The sequence below is a fragment of the Rissa tridactyla genome, chromosome 2 (assembly GCF_028500815.1).
Source record: "Rissa tridactyla isolate bRisTri1 chromosome 2, bRisTri1.patW.cur.20221130, whole genome shotgun sequence".
NCBI lineage: Eukaryota > Metazoa > Chordata > Aves > Charadriiformes > Laridae > Rissa > Rissa tridactyla.
This window is the reverse complement of record NC_071467.1, coordinates 16,201,769-16,229,270: the sequence shown is the minus strand read 5'-3', so window position 1 is coordinate 16,229,270 and position 27,502 is coordinate 16,201,769. Positions and strand designations below refer to the sequence as shown.

The 27,502-nt window shown below is 42.7% G+C and overlaps 1 protein-coding gene across 1 annotated transcript in view; it reads right to left on the bottom strand.

Annotated features, from left to right (window-relative positions):
• The window catches only part of RAD21 (RAD21 cohesin complex component), a 30,439-nt gene extending 22,590 nt beyond the window's left edge, over positions 1 to 7,849 (bottom strand). Inside the window, exon 1 of the mRNA XM_054192729.1 lies at positions 7,670 to 7,849. The gene's annotated coding sequence lies outside the window, so the exon portion shown is untranslated. The remainder of the gene's footprint in view (positions 1 to 7,669) is intronic.
• Positions 7,850 to 27,502: the final 19,653 nt, after the last annotated feature.

Sequence of the window (27,502 nt, the reverse complement as noted above, 5' to 3'; positions counted from 1 at the left end):
TTGTGCAGCAGCATTTATGTTTCAATAAATGGGAGTTGAAGGATAGGGAAAATTATCTTTGCAGTGGTACCATATTCTGTACTTGAACGACACCTATGAGTGGGTACAACACGTAAAACGATGAAAGCTTTGAATTTCAGCTGCATTAAACAGAACAGAGCTGTCTGGACAACAGAACAGATTACCACGCTTATCTGTCTTAATGGCAGATTAGCCACTGATTCTGTTCATAACCAAGAATGGACACAGTGGAGAGGATTTAAAGGAAATGAAGGCCATGCTCAGCTTGAGCTCAAGTTAACACAGTAGAGAAAGGATCATAGAATTGTTAGGGTTGGAAGGGACCTCAAGAGATCATCTAGTTCCAACCCCCCTGCCATGGGCAGGGACATCTCCCACTAAAGCAGGTTGCTCAGAGCCCCATCCAGCCTGGCCTTAAAAGCTTCCAGGGATGGGGCATCCACCACCTCTCTGGGCAACCTGTTCCAGTGTCTCGCCACCCTCATGGTGAAGAACTTCTTCCTAACATCCAGTCTGAATCGTCCCATCTCTAGTTTTAATCCATTCCCTCTAGTCCTACCATTACCCGACATCCTAAGAAGTCCCTCACCAGCTTTCTTGTAGGCCCCCTTAAGATACTGGTAGGCCGCTATAAAGTCTCCTCGGAGCCTTCTTTTCTCCAGACTGAACAACCCCAACTCCCTCAGTCTGTCCTCATAGGAGAGGTGCTCCAGCCCTCTGATCATCCTCGTGGCCCTTCTCTGGACACGTTCCAGCACATCCATCTCTCTCTTGTAGTAGGGGCTCCAGAACTGGACGCAGTACTCCAGGTGGGGTGTCACGAGAGTGAAGCAGAGGGGGAGAGTCACCTCCCTCGACCTGCTGGCCACACTTCTCTTGATGCAGCCCAGGATACGACTGGCTTTCTGGGCTGCTAGTGCACACTGACAGCTCACGTTGAGCCTTTCGTCCACCAGCACCCCCACGTCCTTTTCTTCAGGGCTGCTCTCAAGCCAGTCGCTGCCCAGCCTATATCAGTGCTTGGGATTGCCCCGACCCAGATGGAGGACCTTGCACTTGGCCTTGTTGAACTTCATGAGGTTGGCATGGGCCCACCTCTCCAGCCTGTCAAGGTCCCTCTGGATGGCATCCCTTCCCTCCAGCCTGTCAGCCGCCCCACACAGCTTGGTGTCGTCGGCAAACTTGCTGAGGGTGCACTCAATGCCACTGTCCATGTCGCTGACGAAGATGTTAAACAAGACCAGTCCCAGTAGTGATCCTTGAGGGACTCCACTCATCACTGGCCTCCACTTGGACCCACTGACAGCCACTCTTTGGGTGCGGCCGTCAAGCCAGTTCTTTATCCACTGAATTGTCAGTCCATCAAAGCCACATTTTATCAGCTTGGAGACCAGGATGTCATGCGGGACAGTGTCAAAGGCTTTGCTTAGGTCCAGGTAAATGACCTCAGTTGCTCTCCCCTTGTCTGTTGATATTGTGACCTTCTCATAGAAGGCCACCAGGTTTGTCAGGCACAATTTGCCCTTGGTGAAGCCGTGTTGATTGTACTCAAACACCTCTTCGTTATTCTTAATGCCTCAGCAGTGCCTCCAGGAGGATCTGCTCCATAATCTTACCAGGCACAGAGGTGAGACTGACTGGCCTATAGTTCCCTGGTTCATCCTTCTTTCCCCTTTTCCAGTCAGTGGGGATTTCACCAGACTACCATGACTTTTGGAATACAATAGAGAGCGGTTTAGCAACCTCATCCGCCAGCTCCCTCAGTACCCGTGGGTGTATCCCATCAGGTCCCATGGACTTGTTCATTTTTGGGTTCATCAGATGGTCACGAACATGATCTTCGCTTACGATGGGCAGTTCTGTCTAACCGTCTAACCCCTGCCAGTCTTCTGTGACTCCGGGAGTGTGGCTGGAGCCCTTGCCAGTGAAGACTGAGGAAAAGAAGTCATTGAGAACCTCGGCCTTCTCCATATCACTTGTCACCAGCTCCCCCGTTTCCTTTCTGAGGGGGCCCACACTCTCCCTAGTCATCTTCTTACCATTAACGTACCTATAAAAATTTTTGCTGTTTCCCTTGATCTCCTTGGCTAGATTTAATTTTAACTGAGCTTTAGCTTTTCTCACCAGGTCTCTTGCTGTTCGGACAGCTTCCTTATATGCCCCCCATTCTAGCTGTCCTTTCTTCCACTCCTTATAAAGTTTCTTTTTGTGTGACAGTGTGTCCAGGACCTCCCTGTTCATCCAGGCAGGTCTCCTAGCATTCTTTCCTGCCTTCCTCTTTGTTGGTATAGTTTGCTTCTGGACACAGAGATCAAAACTGTTCTTGGGAGTGAAATTAATAGCTATGAGTTATAACAAAGCTGCAGATTAACAAAAAGTTAAAATGACGGTTTTATTTGTTGAGATTGGGGGGGGGCGCTAAGGACAGCACTGCAAGAAGATGGACATGAGCAAGGTTTTCAAGGAAGCACAATGAAACAATTATGGAAGTCTCCTTCATCAATAGAAGTTACCTAAAGGAAGGTCATTCTACTCCCCCAGTGTTTCTTCAAAAGACATCACACTGTCTCAAAGGCCAGCTGACAATTCAATCCCTTGTGCATTTTCAAAGGCCTCACAATATTTTTGCATATGCAGAGACATAATTTTGCAGCACAGCAAGTTGATATCTTGAGTTACTACGACAATCATGCGCTGTTCTGGTAACAGCAGGCCTGTTAAGTTATCCTTAACTATGAAAAATAGGGAAAACCACATACAGTCAACAAAACCACTTATATAGCTCTGCTAAAAACTTCCAACAACAGTTGCAAGAGAATGTACTTTGATTCATGGAGTTTAGCACAATTATTCACCAATGTTTTACAATCATTAAAATATGTAGCATTAGCTTCACAAAACTTCAAGCATACAGTTAACTGTAACCCTGAAAATATACCAAAGATTTCCTGTTAAATGTGAAACATACTATTTGGCCAAGTCAGACAGAAACAACTTACCACTTTAAAACCCAGATAGCAAGGGTAATGCAAGCTTAAGACAAACTATCTAAGATAGCTAAAAGAAAGCAAGGTTCCCAAAAAAACTGAGATGTCGGGATCACACCACGGCTAATGATTTCACAACTTTTTTTTTTTTTTGAACTGACAATCCAAGTCAAAGCACTCCCCATAACCGGGCTTAACATATGCGAATGGTTTTCAAAACATATGCTTTGTTAGCAACTAAATCAAAGAACAGAGGCTGAAAACCTCTGCACCAAGGGAAGACTCAGAAACAGTAAGTGGACACCTGCGTTCATGGTGTTTCCTAGGTTTGACTACCACTCACTACTGGAGTTATGGATCAAACCTAAAACCTGCTTGGAAGACTAGTGAGAAGCTTACACTACATGTGCAGGGTACCTAAACTTCAGGAGCAAATAAGAACCAAAAATAACTAGCTTCTGACAGAGGTCATCTGTTTCTCTTCAGCCATTAATGAAGCCTTGTCACAGCAAAATGCATGAAGAGAAACAGTGACAACCAGACTACAGATAGTTTTAAAGTCTGTTTTAATCTGAACTGTTATTAACAAACCATACTTCTATTCTCTGAAGAACCGATTTCCTATGTCATAACAGGAGGCTCTGCCACTTCCAAATCCCAGCAAACACCCTGCTCTGTATGGTAACATGGGGGTTACAACAACTGTACAAATCGCACCTTTACAGTTCTGAGCTGCAGCAATTCAGCTACTGTTGTTTAGAGTATCAGCGCAATTGCCTAAAAGCAGGCCCCAATGGTTGCTCTCACCTTCTCCAGATTTTTTTTCCTTTCTTTTCAGATAATCCTATTCCATATTTCAGGCTTTTTGTCTGATCTTTAATTCACGGGGCAGTATGCTGATGCACTGGCACAAAAGGAGAAGAAAGATTTTCTGGCATAATTCAAGACTGGGATGAATGTTAAAGGAACTGAGAGTTCCTGGAGTAGCAGAGTGCTCATGTAGACATGTAAAACATATGTCATTGGCTGCAAAAGCAATTCATAAGAATCCTCAAAAGATAAAGGGTAGCTGATGTCTCTTAAAAACCTTGTAAGGTAAGATATAGAATCATGTATCTTGGGGTTGGAAGGGACCTTTAGAGGTCATCTAGTCCAACCCCCCTGCAATGAGTGGGGACATCTTCAATTAGATCAGCAGCTGTTAATTTTTGAAATTGACTGGATATGAACCAGGACCTTAAAACTTGTTCTAAGAATTTACTCATTTTTTTGTCTTGCTTGCACTACTCTGAAGCAAAAATAATATGTACTCACATCTGACCAGGTGGGATCAAATCCCAAGCCTGCCAAATTGAGCTTTTAAAAGACTTTATACTTGATTTTAATTAACTTTGAATTTGCTTCAATGTGCCACAATTGTCTTCAGGTTCCTCTGCCTAAATTGGTCCTCAACAACTGAATAATCTTATTACTATTTTTCTTTCTGTAGAAATGTAAAAAAGGCTACAATTCTATACACAAAGTAATTGAACACGTAAAGTGAAACTAATACAATACAGATAGCACGCAGGGTGTGATCCAGAATCTGCCTGTTCCATTCCCCATCTGAGTATCTGGAAATTGATCCTCCCAAATAAGCAACATGAAAATTGGGTAGATGCTACCTATGAAGTTAATCTTAACCATCAATTCACAAATACTAAGTCTTAAAATCCTTCCAGATGTTAGAATGGCTAGGTATTTAAATTCTGAAAAGCACTCCTGTGTAATTTGAGTCCCATCCTTCAAGTCATTCATAAAGAAACTTAGCTAACTAACATTTGACAATAATATTCCAGACAACATATACAATATTTTACTTTGACTGTGGTTCACTCCAGCCCATTAAATCCATTTGCCTGTTACTCTACTAGGTCAGATTATGTATACACATGCCAGTTCATAGGTTAAGTTCAGTCTTCAATTTGTTTTATTGTCACCTACTTTTGCTCCTGTTGTAGGGCTACTCCAGAACCACATTCATCCACCAATCAGCAGACAACCTTCTACTACAATTTAGAAATCAGCCAGTCATTTTAGTTAATTTGTTCTTATGCTATCCTTCCATCTCTCTCCTCTGCTGGTTAAGCACACACACATTTTCTTCCTAGGCTGTCTCTCTGTTTCTGCTTTGCTAAGCCAAGCCAGCCCTGGATGATCTGGGGATGTGATCTCACCCTGGGCACCTGCAGCAGTCCAAGTTGGTCCCGCCAGACTTCAGAAGTCTGCAAGGATTACCCTGACCCTGCAATTGTACTTTGAGCTCTTCAGTTTTACTTCAGAATGCTTCACAATACGGTCCTTCTTAAATGTCTAAAACTTCCCTGCTGCAGGCACTTAATAATGTTGTCTCACCAGCAGCTTTCATTAGCACACTGAACACCTGGTGCCACTAAAAAAAATAAAATAAAATTCATCATAGTACCAGTCTTTACAAGCTCCACTAATAACTCCTTACTCCAATAGCTCTTTTCAGCACTACCTTATTTAACCTCCTTTCTTCAGCCACTTTTGTAATTCTCTGGTCAATTCAGATTTTTCTGAATTTTAATATATTTCTTTGTGGCACCTGCAGCTTTACTGAAGTTCACTGACAAGTCACCTCAATTTCTTATGTCCACAAAATCAATTATTGAAAGGTGAAACTGAACCAGTCTAACTTGGCATACCTTTGCTAAATGCATACAGCATTTTCCATTTGTCTCCAGGCCTTGCTTTTTCCATCAACATTTTTTCTGAAATCCTATGGCTGAGGTTGCACTGTCAGGTCTGTAATTCCTCAAAACACACCCCTCTCATTTACAGAAGCTGCATTCACTGTTCTCCAATTACCATATACTACACACCTACATAATCAAATTGCTAGAACCAGCGCCCTACTAAAGTTACTAATTCAAAAGGCAGATCACACAGAATTATTGTATAGCATTTGACATTATTGAACCCTATGAATTTAAACCTCAGCAGGTTGCCCTTGCCCCTGTGTCCACTCATCCAGTAGAAAACAATCTTTTTAATTTTAGGCCCCTATCTCAATTATTCCAACCTGTTTTGTGCAATTCCAGTTCCAAGTCAAACTAATACACTTGTAGAAACCATGTATTAACACACTCCTTAAATGTACATAACTTGAATAAGAGAACAGAATTCCTTATGTCACTCTCGTTTGCAGTGCTTATTTCTCTGCACTGTTCACCCAAAGAGCCCAAATGTAAAAAAAACTAACTTTCTAACATTTTACCTCAAAGAGGTTAAACTCATGCATTAACTGAGGCAACTATTCTCATTTCTGTGGAAAAATCCCATGATATCAGCAACCCTGATAGCAAGACAAGACTAATTAAATTGTGTGGTAATTTAAGTTTATTGTAGGTCTCACTAACTTTTTGCTCCTCCTTTTAATCCCACATCACACTTACTTCCTTCTCTAGTTAAAACATTAGATCAGTGGGCTTTGTGTTTCCAAGTTTCATAGAATTTAAAGTATTCACAAATGAATCTTCACAAAATAAAACGCAAGTCTGGCCCTAATAATGCTTTGTTGTTGCCCCACTTTTCATGTATCTAGATTTACTCAGGAACAGATTAATGAAAGCACAAGCTTACTGCACAAACACACAATACTGGCCTAAATGGTAACTTCTCCAAATTTACAGTATTTTCTTCCATGTGCCTAAATCTAATAAAAATCCATTTTTATTGAAGCAGTGCCATGCCAATATGTCACAGTGATCCCCAACTTCCTTTGTTATCAATAAGAAACCAACAACTCGTTTTATATTGAAGTCTTTCATTTAGGATCAGAGAGAAATCTCAAAAACTATAGGAAGATTTACATCAGTGTCCCTAGGAGCTGCTAGAGTAAGGTCTTAATTCTTCAAGAGGCAGGCATTTTTAAAGGGGCCTATTCAACAGCCACAGCGCCCAGAAGCTAGTTCATATGTTACTAGTAAGGACTGCGAGAATATTTGTCCAAGTGAAAAGTTAAATCACATGAGAAAATAAGCCACGGGCAGACGAAACTTTGCTCCCCTCCCCGGACTGCGGCAGCCCCGCAGCTGCCCCGGCCCTTCTGCCAGTCCCCCGGTTGGGGATCTGGTACATTATTCCGGCCTCCGGACGCCCGCACACCACTCTCTCGGCTCCCCCGTGAACCGTCTCCCCCATGGAAGCGGAGAGATCACTGAAGGGATCACTGCGCTTCCACGCGTGGGACCGCTCCAGGCTTCAGACCGCCTTCCCCTCGGAGCGCACCCGCCTCTGCCTCCTCTCCGCCCCGGGGCTCTGCCCGTACCGCCGCCAGGCCTCAGACGGGGCTCCGCTCTGCCCGACCTCGCCGCAGGTCACACCAACCACCCCGGCCCAGCTCAGGGCCCGGAGCGGCCCCACCGCCCTGCCCCTGCCGGCGCCGCGCCCCGGGCTGCCAGGCGGGCGCTCCCCTCCCACTGCCGTTCGCCGGCCCCCGCCGAGAGGGCTCGGCCCAAGAGCCGGCGCGGCCCAGCCGAGCCCGAGTAGGCCGGCAGCGCCCCGAAAGCCAGGCTGCGGCCGGCCCGCCCCGCTGTACCCCTTCGGATGACGGCAGTGAGCCGGGGCAACCGAGGGCGGTCGGAGCCGCTCCTTACCCTGTTCCGGTGCAGGGAGAGGCTGGTGCGGCGGCTGGCGAGGCCGGGCTCGGTAACCGCTCCGCTCCTCCTCCGCCGAGCCGAGCCGAGCCGCTCACTCAAACAAACAAGATGGCGGCCGCGGCCCTTCCTGCCGCCCAAACCGGCCGTTCAAACCGGCCGGATGTTTACTGTTAAACTGCCCCCTCCTCCCCCGCCCTCGCGGCGCCGCCGCCCACTGCGCCTGTGCAGGAGGCGGGCGCCCCACCAGAGCCGGCCGGCTGCGCATGCGCCCGGCCACGCCATTACGCCCCGCGCCGCCGCCGGGGAGAAGGGGCGGGGCGGCGGGGGGTGACGCCGGGCCGGGTGCGTGACGCGACGGGGAGGGGCGGGGCCGCGACCGAGGCCGGGGTAACTGCGCCTGCGCGGGGGAAGGGCCGGGCCCGGCGGCGACGTTCCGGGGGAGCGGCGGGAGGCGGAAGCGGCGGTTGGGCGGGCGCGTGCGGTTGCCATGGTAGCGGTGCGGCCTGTCAGGGAGCCGCGGGGCACCGAGACGGGGCCTTCTCCGGGGCTGCGTCCTACGTGGGGTCGGGCAGGCCGGTGGGCCGGGCAGCCTGCCGGCGGGATGCCGGGGTGTCTGAGCCGGGACGTGCACCCCGGTCGGGCCCAGCCCGGTGACGCTGATGGATCGGGGGTGGGTAGCACAGCCTTCGCGTCCAGGCCGGGTTGCACCTGGCGACCAGCCTGGCTGCATGTGGTGCTTAGCTCTCGGGTTACCCAAAAAATAAAAGAGCATTGCCTTGAAGGTGGCTCTGAATTTTTAATTCACTTTTTTTAAAACAAAACAAAAGTCTCTCCTTTAAAACAAAGATCCTTTTTTACACCAGGTGTTCTTTCTGAGCTTTGCAGCTTACTCTCTGCTATCTGGGATGCTGCAGGTGCTCCTTTTATGCTGTGGGGTGTTTTCTGATCTAAGTTAGGAACAACTGCAGGCACCGTGCAATTTCTTTGTTTGGAGTAACTTGATTTCAAGAGGACTTAGAAAGGTTTTCTTCTTTCTAATTTGCTAATCTATGATAGCCACCTGTGCCGTAACAGAGAGGGAACTGTGGCTACAACTGGACTTGCACAGAAGGAGTCAATGACTAGGTAAAAGGAACGGAAAGGGAAAACAAGGAGGCTGGGTTTGGGAACAGGATTTTTTGGTCTTCTGTCTGAGGCACTAGGAAGTCTGATGCTACAAGTAAATAAAATAACATTCTGGATCAACAACAAACAGTCTTTAGCCCAAAGCGACCCAGAATACAAAAATCTTATTAAAATAACTTCTCAGAAGTAATATTTTTTGTGTAATGGGGCATCAGTTTACAAAAATAATGTTAAAATACCAAGAAAATCTGCCTGCCAGGGGCTTAAGAAGTATTGCTGCTATTTGTGACACTCAGATAATGTATTTTAGTGGATGGTAACGTAAACAAATGATATGTAAAAACATCCAGTCTCCCAGTTCTCTTTCCTCAGATTCAATTTTGCAGATTTCAGTATTCATTTTTGTTCATAATGTCTCATTAGAACCTTTATTCAGAACAAACATTGATTCTCCGCGTGCTACACATGCAGTTCTGCTCAGGGAAGTGGTTGAGTACAACAGGCTGCCCAGGGAAGTAGTTGAGGCACCATCCCTGGAGGTATTTAAAAGATGGGTAGACATAGTGCTTAGAGATATGGTTTAGTGATGGGTTTTGTCAGCATTAGGTTGATGGTTGGACTCGATGATCTGAAAGGTCCCTTCCAACCTCGGCAGTTCTATGATTCTAAAACCATCACTAAACCGTGTCCCTAAGCACCATGTCTATCCGTCTTTTCGTTACCTCCAGGGACGTCGATTCTACTACTTCCCTGGGCAGCCTGTTCCAGTGCTTGATAATCCTTTCAGTGTAAAAATTTTTCCTGATACCTAATCTAAACCTCCCTTGGGGCAACTTGAGGCCATTTCCTCCACCATCACATCCACCAAAAGGGTGGACCAGCAAAGGTGCGTCGTTTGCTGCTATAGGAAAACAATGACTCGCAGGGTAAAAAAAGAAAAAGCCACACCAGTCAAGTAATGGCACAACTGTGTGAGCTGGAAATCTAAATGCTTCATACCCCAACCCACATTATTACTGAAAAGTCTATAGCATGGCCTTGCTTTGGCTCTTGCCACATTACTTCTCTCAGTTGCATGCATTTTGATAAGAAATCCTTCTTTCGCTATTTCGGCAGACACTGAGTATTAGTGGCTTTTGGCCAAAATTGCTTTTCTAGCTAGTATTGGCCACTGTGTGCTGGTTGCCTGTCTAGAAGCACTACATCAGATTGCCTTTGACTGATAGCAGAAATTAATGATGGGAGAGAATTATGATAACTTTTTAATTGTCACTACCATTTCCTTAATTATTGCCCATTTTTTTTCATAAAATAATGAAAAATGGGTCTCAGATTTATTTTTTTTGCTTGTGCTCTATACTGTTTGAACAAGCAATTCTGCCTATAATAAAAGATATCCTATTTGGAACCAAAGCTAGGATGCTTAAAGTTAAGTTCTTGGTAATACCCACCATCTAATTAAAAGTACAAAGTTAATACATAGGTCCAGTCCTTTCCAGATGACTCTCTGTAGTCAGATTTTGCAATTCTTCCAAAGTTTCATTTCCAGTCTTTCCATACTTAGTTATTAGGGGGCTTTAAAAATACACACTTCAAAGAAGCAAGTATATGCAAATCCCAGAGAGTTTATAGTCTAAATTTGACTCAATTTAAATCTAAAGGATTTGAATTGTTATCACATCTGTTTCTCACGGCAGTATGTGACTACTGTGAAGATCAGTCTGTGATCTTGTCCTCTAATTTATTCTTGAATGTATTCTAAAATGATGCCAGTCTAATTTAATATGGCTTATTTTTTCCAAGGTCTCTTAGTTTGATACTTTTCTGCTTCATCTAACAAGAATGCTTCCTTCCATCAAAATTGAAATCAAGACAGTTCTTTTGCATGGTCCAAAACTAAGGTCAATTGCCCAATATAAAAAATGTTTCATTTTTACTGTGGAGATGAATGCACTTCATGAGCAAGTTGATATTTAAACTTCAGCATAATTTTCAGATATTCTACTAAATTTTAAAACAATTATAGCACAGTAAACAGGGAAGATCAAAATACATTGTCTTGGAACTCACGTCCATTGAGTTCCATCCACTGACCTATCAGTTTTAAAGAACATGAATGAGCTCTCTTCATTATTAATCATATATTAAACTATTGCATGACTCCTTCAAACTCATCGTACTCATCTTCCTGAACCATTTTTTTTTTTTTTTTTATTTCTAACGAACTACCACAAGAAAAGAAGCACACTGTTTGATTTGTATGCGGCAGTCAGTACTTTTTGCTGAATTTCTCCTCTGGCTCTGCTCAGACACATGCATTCCAGATGGTACTTAAAAAAGCAAGTTTGTGACTATTATGTACACGCTTGCTGGCATATAGCAGATCACGTTATGCAGTGACATTTAGAAAGAAACTAAGGCAAAAAGCGTATTTTCATTACCAGCTTCAATCAAGTGTATCTATCAAGCAACACACCAGAAGAACTTAGTTCATATATAAATAATCTTCTCTTAGGAGAAAGGATGACGTTGTAATTCCTTTTGAATAACTGAAGTAATCATTTTCCCCTGATAAACATTTTCCCTTGAAATTTGAGATCCAGATCCTTTCTTAAGTCACACACCCATCTTCCAGTTCCTTCCAATCTAAGCTGTTTTGCCCAATAGCTTCAAAGTACTAGCAACACAGTTGCCAGATAAATTGCTTTTTTTGAGTCATCAAAGAAGAAATTTGGGACAGTCACAGTCATGCTTGCCTCATGTGAAGTAGAAGTAAATTGATTAGAACCTGCGTACTCTAAAAACTTCAACACTTCAAGGCAGATAATCCAGTTTGTCCATTATGTTGGACCTTCTCTGAGAAAGAATTTCAGCCTCTGTTTACAGCAAGTCAGCTCTGCTGCGGATGTATAGAAGAGTGGGAGGTGCTGGAAAGGGACCTCCTACTGCAAGTGCACATGGACAGAAGTTGGCAACTGTAAGCCACAACTGCCTTTAGGTGGTCTGTGGGTGTAATGGTTTCTGAAACTGGCATTCAGCTGCCACCACCAAATCAGCACGATGCTCTCGTCTGAACATTGGAAGACAAACATTTGCACTCTGGCTGGTACTTTAGGCCTCCTGTTTTCAGTAAGGGCCGCCTGGCACAGATCCCATGTGAAGTACTTGAAAGATGGGAGTAACTGAAAGCATTGCATTCTTGCCGCTTTGGCTTTTTGTTCACAATACATGCTTTTGCCAGTAGCTCCAGGCAGAAAGGTTTAATATTTGCTGGGAATTCTTTACATGGCAAGTCAAAGATGTTTCCTACCACTTCATTTCATTTGAGGAACACAAAGAAATACAACTGAGGGGAAAAAAAAAAGTCTAAATTTGTGAAGTTGCAATAGAAATTCATCTCTCAACATTTGCTAATACTGGGTAGGTGGAATGTTGTTAAGATCTGACACAGCAAATCATGCACCACATAATCAGTACAAATAAACTTGTTTGTATCGGGGTTTTCAAGGTCTCCGTAATTTTGTTTCTTAGAATGAAAAGGATTTTTCCCCAGCTCAGGAGAAATGGTATAAGAATTTCAAATTATCTGTAGACTCAGCATTCTTGTACTGGCCTTTTTGACTCAATTACCTGTCAACCCACGTCTGCTGAACAATTTTGAAAATACTTAAGTTTGTTGTTATTCAAGAAGAAAACTTTGCAAGCATCCTCCCTTTCTCTTCCTAACACATTTTGTTTCCAGTAAACTGAAATATGCATTTAGACATTTGTCAAATTAATTTTCTGGAAAGGCTTGCAGCTTATCAGATGAAGTTTTTCTTGCATACTGGAGCTTAATAGATTTCACATTTTGCCAATAAACACCAGTAGTGCTTTCTTGGACCAGAACGTTTCAACTTGCTGTTCAGTTGCAGTCTTTTTTCTCTCCCGTCTTCTATTACACTCTTCTGACACATTTCTGCCTTTCTCCTCCCAACCTGCTAGTTGCAGTTTGTGGTCATTTTTAACTACTAAAGTCGATCAGAAGGGTGAAACTGTTGAGGAAGCTGGTAATGGATGGTCCAGGGAAAAGAACACAGGGACAGCTCTGCAGGGAAAGGAGAGGCTGAAGGCGTGCATCAGAAATACAAAATAAACATTGATTTTTGAATGGATTTTCAGTCAAACCCACAAACTTTATCCATACCTTGAGTGCTGATGCTCTGCAGCATTTTAATTGAGAACTGTCTTACATTGATGTAAACTTTCTAGAAATTAAAGTATACATCCGATCTCTATCAGCGTGGTCATGTTCATGTAATACTTGCCCTGGGAGTAGTTCAATACTAAAATGCTGTTGGGATCATTTTATCTGATTCATAGAACCAGACAGGGGTATAATGCTGAAGTATATGAAAATTATTAAATACATAATTGTACATATGTACATAATTAAAATTATTAAGGAATCATGAAACCTTCTTTAACTGTGTCTCTGACGCTAGTACCTCTCTGAAAGATAAAGTACAAATCAACTAGATTATGGCACACTGTAGTAATTAAATGGATTTAAAAAATTTAGAATTCATAATGACAGTGTTAAGTATATATTTTTGGTTCAGTTATCATTAGGCAATTTGATTTTACCTCCCTCCCTTTTATCTGACTTCTCAGGCTCCTGTGATGTCAATTGATATCGTTATTATTTTCCATGCGTTGACCTAAAAGGTGTGTTTATATCAAAACTATTGTTTTACTTATCTGCTCTACCTATAGCATCATTCTACCTTGTTGGTAGGAATAAGTCTTTTGAGTTAAAATTATCAAAGAAGACAAATCTGATGCTTTGGCAAGTGCATACTTGTAGGCTTTCCAAGTTATGCTTTCCTGCATTTCGCCATTTCCTCAAACTGATAGCCATGGTGCAGGCAACGACCACGAAGTGATCTTTCTGACTATATACACCAAGATGCGGCAAAACTATTAGTAGTCTCCTGGCAAGCTCTGAAACCTGTGGGTGTCTATTAAATAATGGCGCCTGTCTTCATCACAAGATTTCTTGCTGTCTGTACCTCATTGTAACTTCCCGGTAGCAATGCAGAGCGCTGGGCCGAGCTGTCAGGGGAGAGCAACCACGCGTTTTGGTGCTCCTGAGGCAGGCTCTGCAGAGACCACCGGGAAAGTACCCACCTTCCTTCTGGTTGTATTACAGCTATGGAGCTGACTGTACCTAATGTGCCTATCAGTGTTTTTCACAGGTCTGGCAACAGTTTTGAACAGAATGAAGCTGCTCCAACAACCGTCCCCAGTGTCGCCCAGCTCTCTCACTGCAGTGGTAAGATGTAGCTGCCGTTTTGAAAACCGCCGTCAGCGGCTGTGCCTGGCCTCCAAAAGTGCAATCATCCAGTGATGACTTATCAAAGACAGAAGGTACAAGTTGTACCCTGCTCCTGAGCACTGTCCTTGCAGCACGGGAGACTCTTTGGAAAGAGTATGGAAAAATACATCAGGATTATACTTTGATAAAATTATATTATCAGTGATGTCTGGAAACAAATCCTGCCACTTTAAAAATTTGATTCCATACTCAGAATTACATTGCCTTCCAGCCTAACTGGCTTCTGGTAAGTATCCTCCAGGCCTTCATAGAAGCTGTCCTCCGAAGCATGGTGTTTGAAAGGGGAGTGAAGAGAGAAGCCTACCTCCTCCCCAAGTTGGGTTTGTCATTCAAAATAAATTCCGTTCTCTGTATAGAAACAATGCATCATGGTAAAGTAAAAGATCAACGAACATGGATGACGCATCTCCATTAGTATGACATGACTATAATGAATATTCTTACTGCAAGGTAACCTTCTTGTAGGCAAGGCTGAAGTCTCGGGAACAAACGTGAAATATAGATTCTGCATCAAACTATGTAACATGAATGGATGTTGAGCAAGGTTGTCCAGTAGTATAAATCCGCCTGCTATTAACTCAAGTACTTAAAGTTAGTAGAAATACAGTATTTCATATACGATAAGTATCAGGTCTTAAAATCTCTTAGGAATGAAAAGGCGGTTTTCCCACTGAATGAGATATTTTTTTTACTTATGCACTTTCCCTCTGTGAGTTCTTATTTCACAATTCCTGTTTGCTGTTGCTTTAGTGGCCATTTAATTATTTTTCAGTACAAATTTTTTGGGACTATCTATCTGTTGAAATTTTCTCCTGGATATTTTACTGTTTTATATAGGTATGGCTATATTTGTTTCTTTGGTCAAGTAGAACAATTATTAAACCATTTAAGTGCGCTACATGATTTATAGAGAATTATGGTAGAAGTTAGAGCAACATGGCGGATCAAAATAGCTATTAAATAAAGAATGAAGCCAAAGACTGTTCATCCATAAACCCCTATATATTATATATACAGTATAATAGCTATACCATTCAATTTCTAGTACTATTAAGCATGTCAGCATAGTTTCTCTGTCTTTATAATCATGAATGATTTTTACAGGATACTGTAATTTAATTCTGTTAATAATAAAGATCTGTTTTATATAATATAACCTCCCAAACAATAGATTTCTGTAGATGAATGAATCATACTTTGTATGAAGGGTACATTTATAAATGCTTAATGTCGAATTAATAGATGATCAATAAATGTTACAAGTAAGTTACAACTACATATAGGTTAAGTTGAAGGTGCCTGGAAGCATGTAAGTGGAAAATGTTAGAGATTTTCATATACCAAACTCATAAGCAAGCGATAGACACATTGGCTGTTACAGCAGTCTTGAAGAGTGACCGAGATACAGTTTGATGTACATTTGTAGACTGATGAACCAGAAAAGTCTCCTCTGGTTGTCACTCTTCTGTGAACAAATGACATGACCTGGAACAGATCAGGGATGATTACGGCAAGCTAGGGAGAGATGCTCAGGAAATGGAGCATCTCTTTCCATTTGTCCTCTACTCGTTTAGCCTTCATTTACCTTCTCCATTTACCCTCTGCTTAAGACTGGTGAGGCCACATCTCAAACCCTTTATAAAGGCTGAGCCCTGCCCTGTGCAAGGGAGCTGTCAGCAGACTGCAGAGAACTACTAAACCATTTGGTGAGGGAGTTGGAGTATATGGTGTACAAGGGAAGGCAAAGCAAAGTGGACTTCAGCCTAGAGAAGAGAAGGCTCTGGTGGCCTCTAAAAGCAGTCAGGGCTTTAGAAAAGACAGGGCCAGCATAGTGAAAGAACAAGAAGCAGCAGTTCCAGGCTACGGTGAGGGAAATTTTGATTTACACATAAGAAAAAGAAAGCTTTACCATGAACATGGTTTTGCCCTGGAACAGGTTGCCCAGGGTTCTGTGAATCTTTGGCCTCGGAGACTTTTAAAAATCAACCGGATGAGTACAAAAAAACGTAAGTGCGTGTCAGGGCCCTGAGTGGCCAACAAGCCTTAATTGCCCTGATGAGTCTCACTTGGGGCCCCCATTGTCTTCCCAGGGGCCCTGCAGTCCCATTTCTGCTGGGTCCTCCCTGAGCTGTGCTGTGGGTAAGTGTTTGCCCAGCCCCGTCCCTTGCTGACTTGCTAATGGGACTTCCTGGGCTGATCTTGGACCTGACCCATCCCTTTGCATCCATCTGATTGTCACTGGACTGTCATCAGGCCCTGTTCCTGTCAGCCTGGCCCTGCTCCCCTTGCTCAGGGGCGGTGGGAGGGTGCCGGGTCAGTGAGGGCAGTACCTCTGCCTGTGCGTGATCACCCTCAGCTCCTGGCTCATCTCCCCTCAGGGAGCAACAATGCTCTTGCTACCCCCTGGAAGGGGGACTGGAAGGTGCTTTACTTTAAAAGAGTACTGTTTTCATTCATGCTCTCTCACAGTCCTACGGACAAGCACCAGGACATATATACCCAAGTAGTCTGTCCAACACGTAGGCATCAGGATGCTTGAGTCCAGGTGGTCTGTCCAGGAATCCTGTTGAAGGACAAGGCTGCCAGCTATTGAGACCTCATCTTGTCTCCTGGTCTCTTCTTAGGTTGGGAGCTGTGTGCTGATTTTTTGCACGTGCTTTTTTGTACCCTTTAGGGCATCTCAGTGATGAGTTTCTCCATCCTATCTCACCTCTATGAGTTGTCAGCATTTACTCAGTGTTCTTTGTCTCTGATCTGGGCGTCCTGAGAAGCTGATATCTATGCGCTAGGATCATGATGAACTGCTAATCTCTAGCTGCCTTCAATAGGTCATTCCTATTGCTCTTCTCCTGCCTTTGATCCTTCCTGCTGCTGCTTCCACACCCTGTTTTCTGTCCCTGAAGCCAGCCCTGCCTGGAGCAGCAAGGTTAGACTTGATGATCTGCAGTGGCTCCTGCAGTTTACGTTTCTTACAATTCTGTGACATGTTCATAACAATATAATGCAGCCAAGGATTTTCTCTGTGAAAAAAAAAAAAAAAAAGATTTTAGGATAACCAGCTGCTGGAAAACATTTATGATAACAGTACTGAGCACCAGGGATACTGGTCTCTTAGGAGTCTGTTATGTGAGCGAAGAAGTGAGAGGAATTATGAAGAGTGGAAGAGACATCTGGTTTTAGCACAAATTAAACAAGATCTGATTAAAACGTACACAAACAACAAAAAAAAAGGATAGGTCAAAGAGCAGGAAAACACTGCTAGCTAGAAGAAATTATTCATATTAATGAAAAAAAGATATAGAAAGGACTGTGTCTCATCTGTCTGGGAAATTGGATATAATCAGTAAAAAGCAATTGAAGTATCTATACAGTAATTACAAGGGGCTTACACAAAAGAAAGGAAAGAAATTAGAACAACCAATGCCGAATATGAAACTAGGTGTTATACGAACAACAGGGACACAGTGAATAGCAATCATCTTTGTAAAGCAGAAAATGTTCAGAAATAAGTAACTAGAAATTGCACCTTCAGAAAAAACGTTAAAGGCAGTTTGGATTGGAAAAGATTGCCAAATGCTAGAGCCTATAAAGGGCCTATAAAGGGGATAAAAAGAGCAAAAAATTAGCTTTACTATCCCTTTTGATGATTGATTGTTAAAAAAAGTAAAGTTTCCCGAAGGGTGTGAATGAAGTTTGCCAGAGATCTCCCCTCAGCTTTCAATTTAGACATAGATGCAATTCACTTAAGCGTTAGTCTGTCATTCCGGTATCGGTTGGAGAACAAATGGTAAAATTTAGATATTTCTGAGCCTGGTATCTAACAAGAACATGTGCCAAACAGCCACAGAACCAATCAGAAATGGTACCATACTAGACTGGCTTTGTGATGTGATGTTATTGAAAAGGTGGTCATCGAAAAATACTTTGAAATGAGTGTTCAGAAATTAATTCAGCTATAATTAAATGGCAGTGTAAATAAAAGCAGCTTCTAAGTGCCTCAACTGCAAAAGGTCAGTTGGTGTGATGTCGTCCATGTAATGTGTCCTTGAAAACAGAAAATGCAGTCATCAACTGTATCAAAGTGTCTGCTGTGACAGCATGTAAATGAGGTCTCGTTAATGTCTGAAATTCTGCGGCTATATCTATATTAGCAAATAAATGGCTCATAAGCTTAAATTGCATTCCCCCTTCCCAACTGTCAGGCCTAAAAGAGAAGTCCAGGATTCATCTCAAAGCATCTACTGGGAACGGCCATGACTTGCTCTGTCCCCTGAGCCATGCGTTGTCCGGAGGGATGCTGGGTAGCATGGACTAAAGTTGTGCCAGGGAACAGGCTAGTGTTTTGATGGTATGGATGATCCTGTACTTGTGTCCTCATGCCCTGGTCCTACGTAACTTTTATTGGTATAAATACCGTCTTTACAGTTTTCAATTCCCAGAAACGCAGACTTGGCTTGCAGTACTGGGAGGCGGGAGTACTGAGAGAATCAGGAGAACAAAGAGCCTGTTTATGTCAAGAGAATAAAAAGAATTGGTGTATTTACGTTAACGAAACAAAAGCAGAGGGATATGATGGGGTTTTGGCAGGAGAGGTAAATGCCACAGAAGGTGAAGATTCAGTTCAGCCAACTGGCAGTAATGACTCAAGGACAAACATATGTAACCTGTTCACAGGAAAACTGAGGCCAGAAATTAAAATTTCCAAACATCAGAAAACTACGACTATAGGATAGGAAATGCAAGAGCCAAAAGAACTCCCCAAATGTTTTTAATATAAAGCTTGGTTAGTTTGTACAGGGAGTAATATAACACGATTGGCAGATTGTTTCTTGTTAGACATTCCTAAAACCTGTGATTGTATTTCCTGAATCTTTACAGATAATCTCTCTTCAGGAAGGGCATTTCTATTTCAAGTAGAGATAGACAAAATGTGTTTACGTTATTTTGTTATCTTTTCAGTACAAAAAAGCATTAGTAATTTTTCTGAGTTGTAACCTTTTCAAAACTTATATAATGTGGTGGGGATGATTATATTTGTTCCTAAATTATACTATGATGGGCCTAGTTCTGAGCCGCTTTCTCAATCACAGCTCCCTGTAAGCTGTGAGAATCTAGTCAGCAAAGGAGCAAAGCAATCAAACCGAGATCAAAAGACAGGAGGGGCTGGGTCTGAGTGGGAGTTAGGCAGGACATACTGTAAGACAAGTGATAAAAGAGGAAAATACACACCATTAGCCTACCAGAGACCCAGGGTGCCAGGAAACAGTGAGGTTTTTAATGCCTCCAGCCACAATCCAGAAAGATCAATGGAAAAAGTCTTATTTACATCTTTGGGATTTGAAGTTTCCAGTGGAGTTTATTTTGCTTCAGTTGTCCTAGTCTAAGTTAGCAGCCTAGGCCTTCTAGCCTCAAAGAAGGTCAATAAATGGGTGAGACTGAGAAGGAGACGAGAATGTAGCCTGCCCCTAGTTTGTAATAGGCTGCAAAGTTTAGCCACTAGAGAAAGCTTACAGTGGAAACCGCAATGCAATTAGAAGGCAATATTTATAAAATTCATAAAAGAAAACACGAAGCATCTGATGCAAGACCGACCCATGGCACTCATGGTCAGACGCAGGTCAAGGGCTAAGTGAGGTACATAAAAAACTGGATATTTATGTAGATAATATACTCAGATTTAGACAGAAATATCTCCAGTAATATAAACCCAGTGTGTAATTGCATAAAGCCACTGCTACTGTATTATGAAAACGAGGGAACATTTTCTATGAAAACAAGGGAACATTTTTTCCTATCTGCAGGTTGTCTCCAAAATGTCTACCCTATAATTGTTAACTACACAGCTTCTAGCATGTTCTATTGACATCTATTACTGGTCAGTGTTTTTTTCTGTGATACTATAACATAGATTATATAGCTATAGAATATATATTGTCTAATAACAATAGCAGCAACCTTAAAGCAGTAGGAGAAATTAAGATACAGTTCACAATAATAAAAGATGCAGTAAAATAAATTGGCATTGTACTCATTTCCCTTCCTTGTGGGTCTGCAAACTCATTTGTTACATTACGGAACATTTTTCAAGCTCGCCTTCTATTGAGGTTGTGCAAAAGATAAAGGAATTCTTGACTCTGATAATATTATACGTATTTTAGAATCAGTTTTGATTTGCTGGAAGAGCTTTCATGCTCACTGTAATAGATATATCAAAAAAGCTACAGGTATTTAAAATCTAAATACTGCAAGACAAAATTTCATCTTACAGTTAGGAAAGGAGAATTTTCACTTTTTATTGTCGTTCTTCCCTTTACCTATAGTGGCCTTCCTGTTGCCACCAGAAATATGTTTACGTCCCTGAGGTTCAGATAAAGCGGCGTTAATCAGATCTAAACACATACATGTATATATGTATATGTATACATATCACAGGTTTTGTGACCTTCATGCCAAAGGTCAGTTCAGCAAAAAGGCTTCTGTGTGATACCATGATGATTATGGTTAATAAGCAGGAAGCCACATGAGCAGCAGCACTATTAAAATCTCATTTCCTATCAATTTGCGTCTGTGTTACTACATATTCCCTCTGCCCTCACCTGGGAGAGCACTGGCCTCCCTCACAGCCCCTAACACTTTGCCTTTTTCCCCTTCATGCACCTTAAGCCTTTTTTTTCCCCACTTTGTCTTCAGTTTCCTGCCATGGGCAAGGCAAGAGAAAGCGTGTGCTGTGGCTGGTTCTGAACTGCTGGGGTGATTATTCCCTGGCTGCACCAGGATACCAATTCCCTGGCTGTACCGCTGCTGAGGAGCTGCCTGGCAGGCCAGACACACCAGGTAACTTGAGCTCACTTGTCTCCTCCTCTGGGTATGCAATATTTAGTTCTTCTTTTTGTATTTGCTGCTTTTCTGAAAGCTTTTAGGAACTTCGGGCTGCAGAGACTTCCATCCCTTTGTAATTTTTTTTGCTTTTCAAACTGGCCATCTGGTTCAAAAGTTATTAGGGAAGGATTGACAGAGACCTTAATTGAATAAGCCTCATTTCCTTTCAAATTCAGGCTAACAGCTTGCTCTGCTGCAGGCAGCATTTCCCAGAGAAAGCCAAAGACACATCAGTAGGATCATGCTTGTATTATGCCACGTTCCAAATTCCTACTTCAAGCCACTGGAAAACTAAAGCTGCTAAACCCATCTAAATTGTTTAACATGAATAAATAACTGTTTTTCCTGTCTTGTGGCTCCCTCCATTCTGAGAAAGAGATTAATTGCCTTTGGTTGAAATTTGGAAACAATACTAGTAGATAATCACCTACCTACTTACCTACCTGTGTTCTAGTTTAAATCTCACAAATCCTGCTTATCTCTAACTCTGATATATAGCAATCTCAACTTCAAAAGCTGTTTTTTCAGCTAGTAACTATATCTATTAGTGTGCACATTTAACAGGCTAACTGGGGCACAACAATCCCAGTTTTTTGTTGCCTTTATCAGTATAGTGTTTTGAGGATGGAAGCCATGTATGTACACACACCCCCTCACATCCTATTCTGAGGTCTTTGTGTAGCCTCAGAATAAAGTTTTGCATAAACCTTATACAATCTTTCAGCACAGCAGAGAAGTCCACCTAGTCAGCACATTATTTTTTATTTTTTATAAAAACTAAGTTTTTCTTATCTGGGAACAAGGCAGTACTATTTGCCTATAGCATGATAATTTTCGTTTCGGGATAGAATTGATGTCACTGAAGCCCACCTGAGTTCTGGTTCAAAATCTAAATATTCCCAGAGGTGTCACAACTAATATGCAGAAATTCCTTAGCTCTGAGCTTTCCAGTAAACTTCCTGTATATAACATCCTCAACTCCCAGCAGTTAAACACCACATGCCATAATAAATTTGGTTTTAATGTTCCTTCGAAGTAAGGTAGTTTACCTTCGTATTGTTACCTTAGCGCAGAAAAAAATAAGACTATTGGAAAGCACTTGAAAATCACTGATGATGGGAAAACGTCCACAGTGACCCCGGGAGAGCCTCAAAGTCAATTTATATGCAATTGTAAGAATATTATTTAGAAGCATAGAAATCTGGTTCCATGTATAGGGAGAAAAGTAGCTTTTAGTCTGATTCATCCGTATGAATTACACTACTTCATAATTTCTCTTTATGTGTTACTTGCTTATGTTTTCCTCAGATGTCAGCAGAATCCTGTTTTTACCTTAGTGATGAAAGGACTGTATGGACGGTTTGGTAAGGAGATGCAGTCAAAGGAGAAAGGGAGGGATGAGGAGCGGAAGGGGAAGGGGAAAGAAGGGGAAGGGGAAAGACAAGGAGAAAAGGAGAAGGAGAAGGAAGGAGAAAGAAGGAGAAGGAGAAGAGAAGGAGGAAAGAAGGAGAAGGAGAAGAGAAGGAGAAGAGAAGGAGAAGGAGGGGGGTTATCTGATTTTAACTAATGAGGTTTGTAGAGTTAAGCTGAAGGACTGGACTAATCTGGCCCTTGGTCTTTGCACGGTGGAGGCCAGCCTCATTTAGCAGCAGCATTTGCTTTCTTGTGCCGTGGTCCAACAGGACTGAGATAACAGCCGTGAAAGTAGCAATAGTAGAAGTAACCAAGAAGCTGTACTTCAGAGTAGGACTTGGTCTAGGAAAAATTGGTGAAAGAAAGGTATTTCTGCATTCAGCCGAGCCTGCTTACCCCTGAGAGTACTGTTACAGGTGAGCACTGCTCGTGGGGTGGGCAAGAACGCTGAACCGTAACAACGTGAAGTTATGGGGTTTGTCAGAGTCCTGGTGTGCTGATTTGGATGCTTCGTTTAGATCCTTGGCTTTGATACTTTTCAGGACAAGCTTTCAGCCAGAAACACTTCAGCAGTTTTTGTCTGACACACAAGCTCCCTGCACATCTCCACGCACCGCACTACTGCGGGCAGAAATACTGAGCAATGATGTGGTGCACAGACATCTGAATGGCAAAAAACAAAGCTAAAATGGCTCTGCACTGAAATTAATAAACATAGCAGGAGACCACTTGGCTCCAATACTTCATGCTGGCTGACATTTTTAAGCTGCTGCTTAAAAATAAGCAGAAGTGTAGCCATTAAGGACAAATTCTCTCCTTGGACATATACCGATTACTTAGCAGAATCTGTGCTAACAGCTGAAATCCTATCGTACTGCGATTTTTAAAACAGTTTGTCACATCCATAAAGTCAACATCTGGTTTGCTCTGCTATAAAAAAAAATCTCTTAAGAGCTACTATTTCAGACAATTATGGCTTTCCCTTATTATTGGGTACTGTTTATCTTGCAGCAAAGTATGACATTGGATTTAGTGCTGCACAGTAAACGTGGAAGTCCATAGTTTAGTGGGGTTTAAACTGGGATTCATCCCACATAATGTTAACTGCTTGTCCAGGTTTCCTGCAATGCAAAAGGCTTGCTCTTGGCTCCTGCTGCGGTGTCCCAGAAGATCTTAGGCGGCCTGAATAGACTATCGTTCTCCAGTCTCCATAGAAGGTCCCTCAGGCAAATGACTCATCCTGTAGGTGCTTTGGAAGTGTATCTAAAGAAATGAGTGAATCCGAGTCTTACAGCAGCCCCACTGCAACAGTACATTTGTGGTGAGCTTTGTCTCATTGATCTTCAGTCATGTAAAAGTCAAGATGATTGTCTAAGCTAGCTGTCTTCTCCTTTAGTGGGCTGCACAGGAACATCCAGAGGGCAGTTCCTCTTATTGGTGTCAAACACACATCTTGAGATGTGTATCTTTGCCCATTTAAGATACTTGTCTCCCTCCACTGACTGAAGAGGTTCCCTGGACAACTGGTTTGAACTAGATGGCCAACTTTTAGATAACAAATGTGGAGATAAACGCACCCTGGATGACTGGATAATGGTCCCTTTGGAATGTCTGGGGAGACATTACCACTGGTAGTTGTGGGTGCACACTTACATTTTAGGAAGACATCTGCATGGCAAGCAGTCAAAATGTTGTAGCTGAGAAAGACTGCTCAATGTTGAAAGGGACTTTTCTTATAGCAGCTGTATTTTCTTCAGCTAGATCTTGATTTGAACATTTAGCAGAACAGACATGTAAGGGCAACGAAGCTGGTGAGGGGTCTGGAGAATAAGTTTTATGAGGAGCGGCCGAAGGAGCTGGGATTGTTTATCCTGGAGAAAACGTCCTGAGGGGAGACCTTATCGCTCTCTACAACTACCTGAAAGGAGGGTGTAGAGAGGTGGGGGTCGGTCTCTTCTCCCAGGTAACAGGCGATAGGACAAGAGGAAACAGCCTCAATTTGTGCCAGGGGAGGTTTAGACTGGATATTAGGAAAAAAATTTACACTGAAAGGGTTATTAAGCATTGGAACAGGCTGCCCAGGGAGGTGGTTGAGTCACCATCCCTGGAGGTATTTAAAAGATGGGTAGACATAGTGCTTAGAGATATGGTTTAGTGATGGGTTTTGTCAGAGTTAGGTTGATGGTCCCTTCCAACCTAGACAATTCTATGATTCTAAGTACAGAAGAGAACTTTCATATTTTGGGTCTTCTAACATATTTTTTAAGTATACCTTTACGGTATACCCTTATGAAAAAGTATATCCCTATAGTTTGCTTGCTGTGTCTTTTTTTTTATCTTAAGTTTTGGTTTTTCCCTTGTCTTGCTAGGACTGCTGCTCAAATGATTCCTAAAACTGTACTGTGATAGTATGTCACATCATAAAAGAAAGTGTCCCCGATGTGATATTGTATGGCTAAGACATACTTCGCATACAGCAGGAACAGAGCACTGAGAATACATGAGACAGAAAGGACTTAATGGAAGAAAATGCAGCAGAGTCCTTTTACAGAGAATTGCAGGGTTTTAAAGGTGACTGGCAGAGAATTTTTTAAATGTTGTTCATATCCTGTTTGTGTTTCCTTACAACGTGCAAAGAAAGCTTGAAATGCGTTATTTTTCTCAAAGCCAGTAACAATTTCAAAAAGGAAGTGTCTTTTCAAAGAGTAAATTCCGTGCCTGCTTTGTGAAAAGTAACCGCTGAGAGAAACGCATACCTGGCTCCGAAACCCTCTTCGTGCCAGCAGTTTGTACTTCCAGCTCACTCATCAGTTTAACCACAACCATTCAAGTATCAGCATATGTTTGTTCAGAGAGAGAGGCCCTTATAGTTGTGTGTGTGTATAAAATAGGCTACTATTTTGCAGCATGAACAGGAATTAAGAGAAATAACGTTTTCACTAAGCATCTACCTGTTTTTCATAGAACTTAGCTTTGGGAAACAAGTTCATATCCAAGGCTATACCTGCATATCCTTTTAGAAACCAGGAGAAAACGGTGAAGTTTGGGGCTGGAGGGAGGCATGAAGGCAGTTTTAAAGGGCTGGTTTGCGCAAAGAGAAGCGGAGGATGGAGAGAAGAGGGCAGAGCAACACATAACACCCATCTGGGCTGTGCTGCTGAGGACTGCACGCGTGCAGTGGTCTCATCACCTGCTCACTGACCATGCTTCCTGAGAGTCATGGACCACTGCTGTAGGACCTTTGCTAGTGATTGAGTTCACCTCCCATCAGAGAGGTTCAATGCATTTTCTCCAGTAATGCTGGTCCCAGTCATGAGTCAAATCACCTTAAGAATAAAATTACATCCAAATTAACCTCTCCATCACCTCCTATTTCTTCTCAAAGTCTTCACTGAGGAGGCTTTTCTTCACACAGCTAAAACTTTGGTGGATTGTTATTGTTTGGAGTTCATTTTATTGTTGAGATTACTGTGTAATCTTCTGATCAAAGAAGGAACAAACATCACAAAAGCTGAAAACGCGGTCTTTCCTGCTCCCTAGGGCACCTATCCAAAATGAATTTGCCTCTGGAGAGAAGATGAGAAATATGTAACAGATTTATACACTGATTTATTTTCTTCTGTGCTAAAGCTAAGGTCTGGCGAGTCAAACACAGAGGTTGGAGGCTTGGTTCTCTATTATATCAGTTTTACACTGGGATAAAACTGATACAGTGGAGTAAACAAGCAGGCCCAGTACGCATCACATGTGCCAGACTGGTGCCAAGGGTCTCAGGAATGTTTTAGCCATTCCTGATGAAAGAAATTCTAGGGAATCCCTGTAGAGTTGAAATAAAGTGGTAGTTATTTAATGTTGAAGATTATGATAATGTTAGAGATTAATGTCAGGGCTTGTGCTTTAAATCCGTGCATACTAGGACAAGGTTGTTTTTAAAACTTCTTTGGTCAGTGGGTGGCTGTACAGCGTTGCAGTGAGATTGTCTTCATCCACACCGTATCTTCACATGATGACTCTCCCTGCTGCTGAAAGCTCAGCAAAGCTCACCCATCTCTTGTCATAATATCCTGTGCATGCCCCCGTGGTGTGCACATTGCACACTACCGGCTCTGCCCTGTCTCTTCTTGGGAATAAACGACCTCGGTCCCACTTCTGTGATGCTCATACCCAAGTGCAGCCATTCTCGGTGACAAACCTCAGCTTCACGACCCTCCGGATCCCAAGCTTGGCTAGTACATAGTGTTCCTGTGTATGGTATCCTGTACCAGATAAGGATGGGGCAAAAAGAAAGCCGGACCACTTGCATCCACTGATCTGTCACAACTCTGAAGGAGAGTTTTGTGTAAAACCATTTGAACTATCCTCGCAGAAGGTGTTTGTCTGGCATTTGCTGTCCTCCCGCTAGAGGCCTCTGTTACCATAACTAAACTGACCCAAGCGTTTCAGCTGTGATGGACAACAAATGTACAGTGGGAGGGGGTGATTCTGAGTTTATCCACTAAGCAACACTATCAGGTTTGTTAGATGCCGGTATCCTCGCTCCTGCTCTTTTGTCCAGCACTGCACCGCTCTGCCTTGTCCCTCCTCCCGTCCTGCTTAGGGGTATTGCAGTGTCTGTCTGTCTGTCTGGTGCTCTGGAGCTACCGTCTCCTTCTCCTCCCTCCTCAGCGAGCCTCTGGGGAGAACTGCACTGGGATAATGTCTCCAGTACTCAGATGAAGGGGGGCAGGGGGAGGAAGGGGAGCTCCAGTGCCACCGTACAAGCTGAAATCTCCCTGGGAGAGCTCCTAACCCCAGCCAGGTCAGGTCAGTTTGAAGAAAGGGTTAATAATGGGAAAGAAATTATAAGCATGAAGTACAAATCTGTAGGTCCCACAAAAATTATGGTGCTAAAAATAAGTATATCTTAATTTTTTTTAATGCATATAATTAGACTTAAATAGAATTCTGGCAGTTCTAAAATAAATGAAATGTAAATCCCCAAATCCTGAGTTCCATTTGTTCTCCCTCCGTTTATGTCTTCTCATTTATAAAAAGAT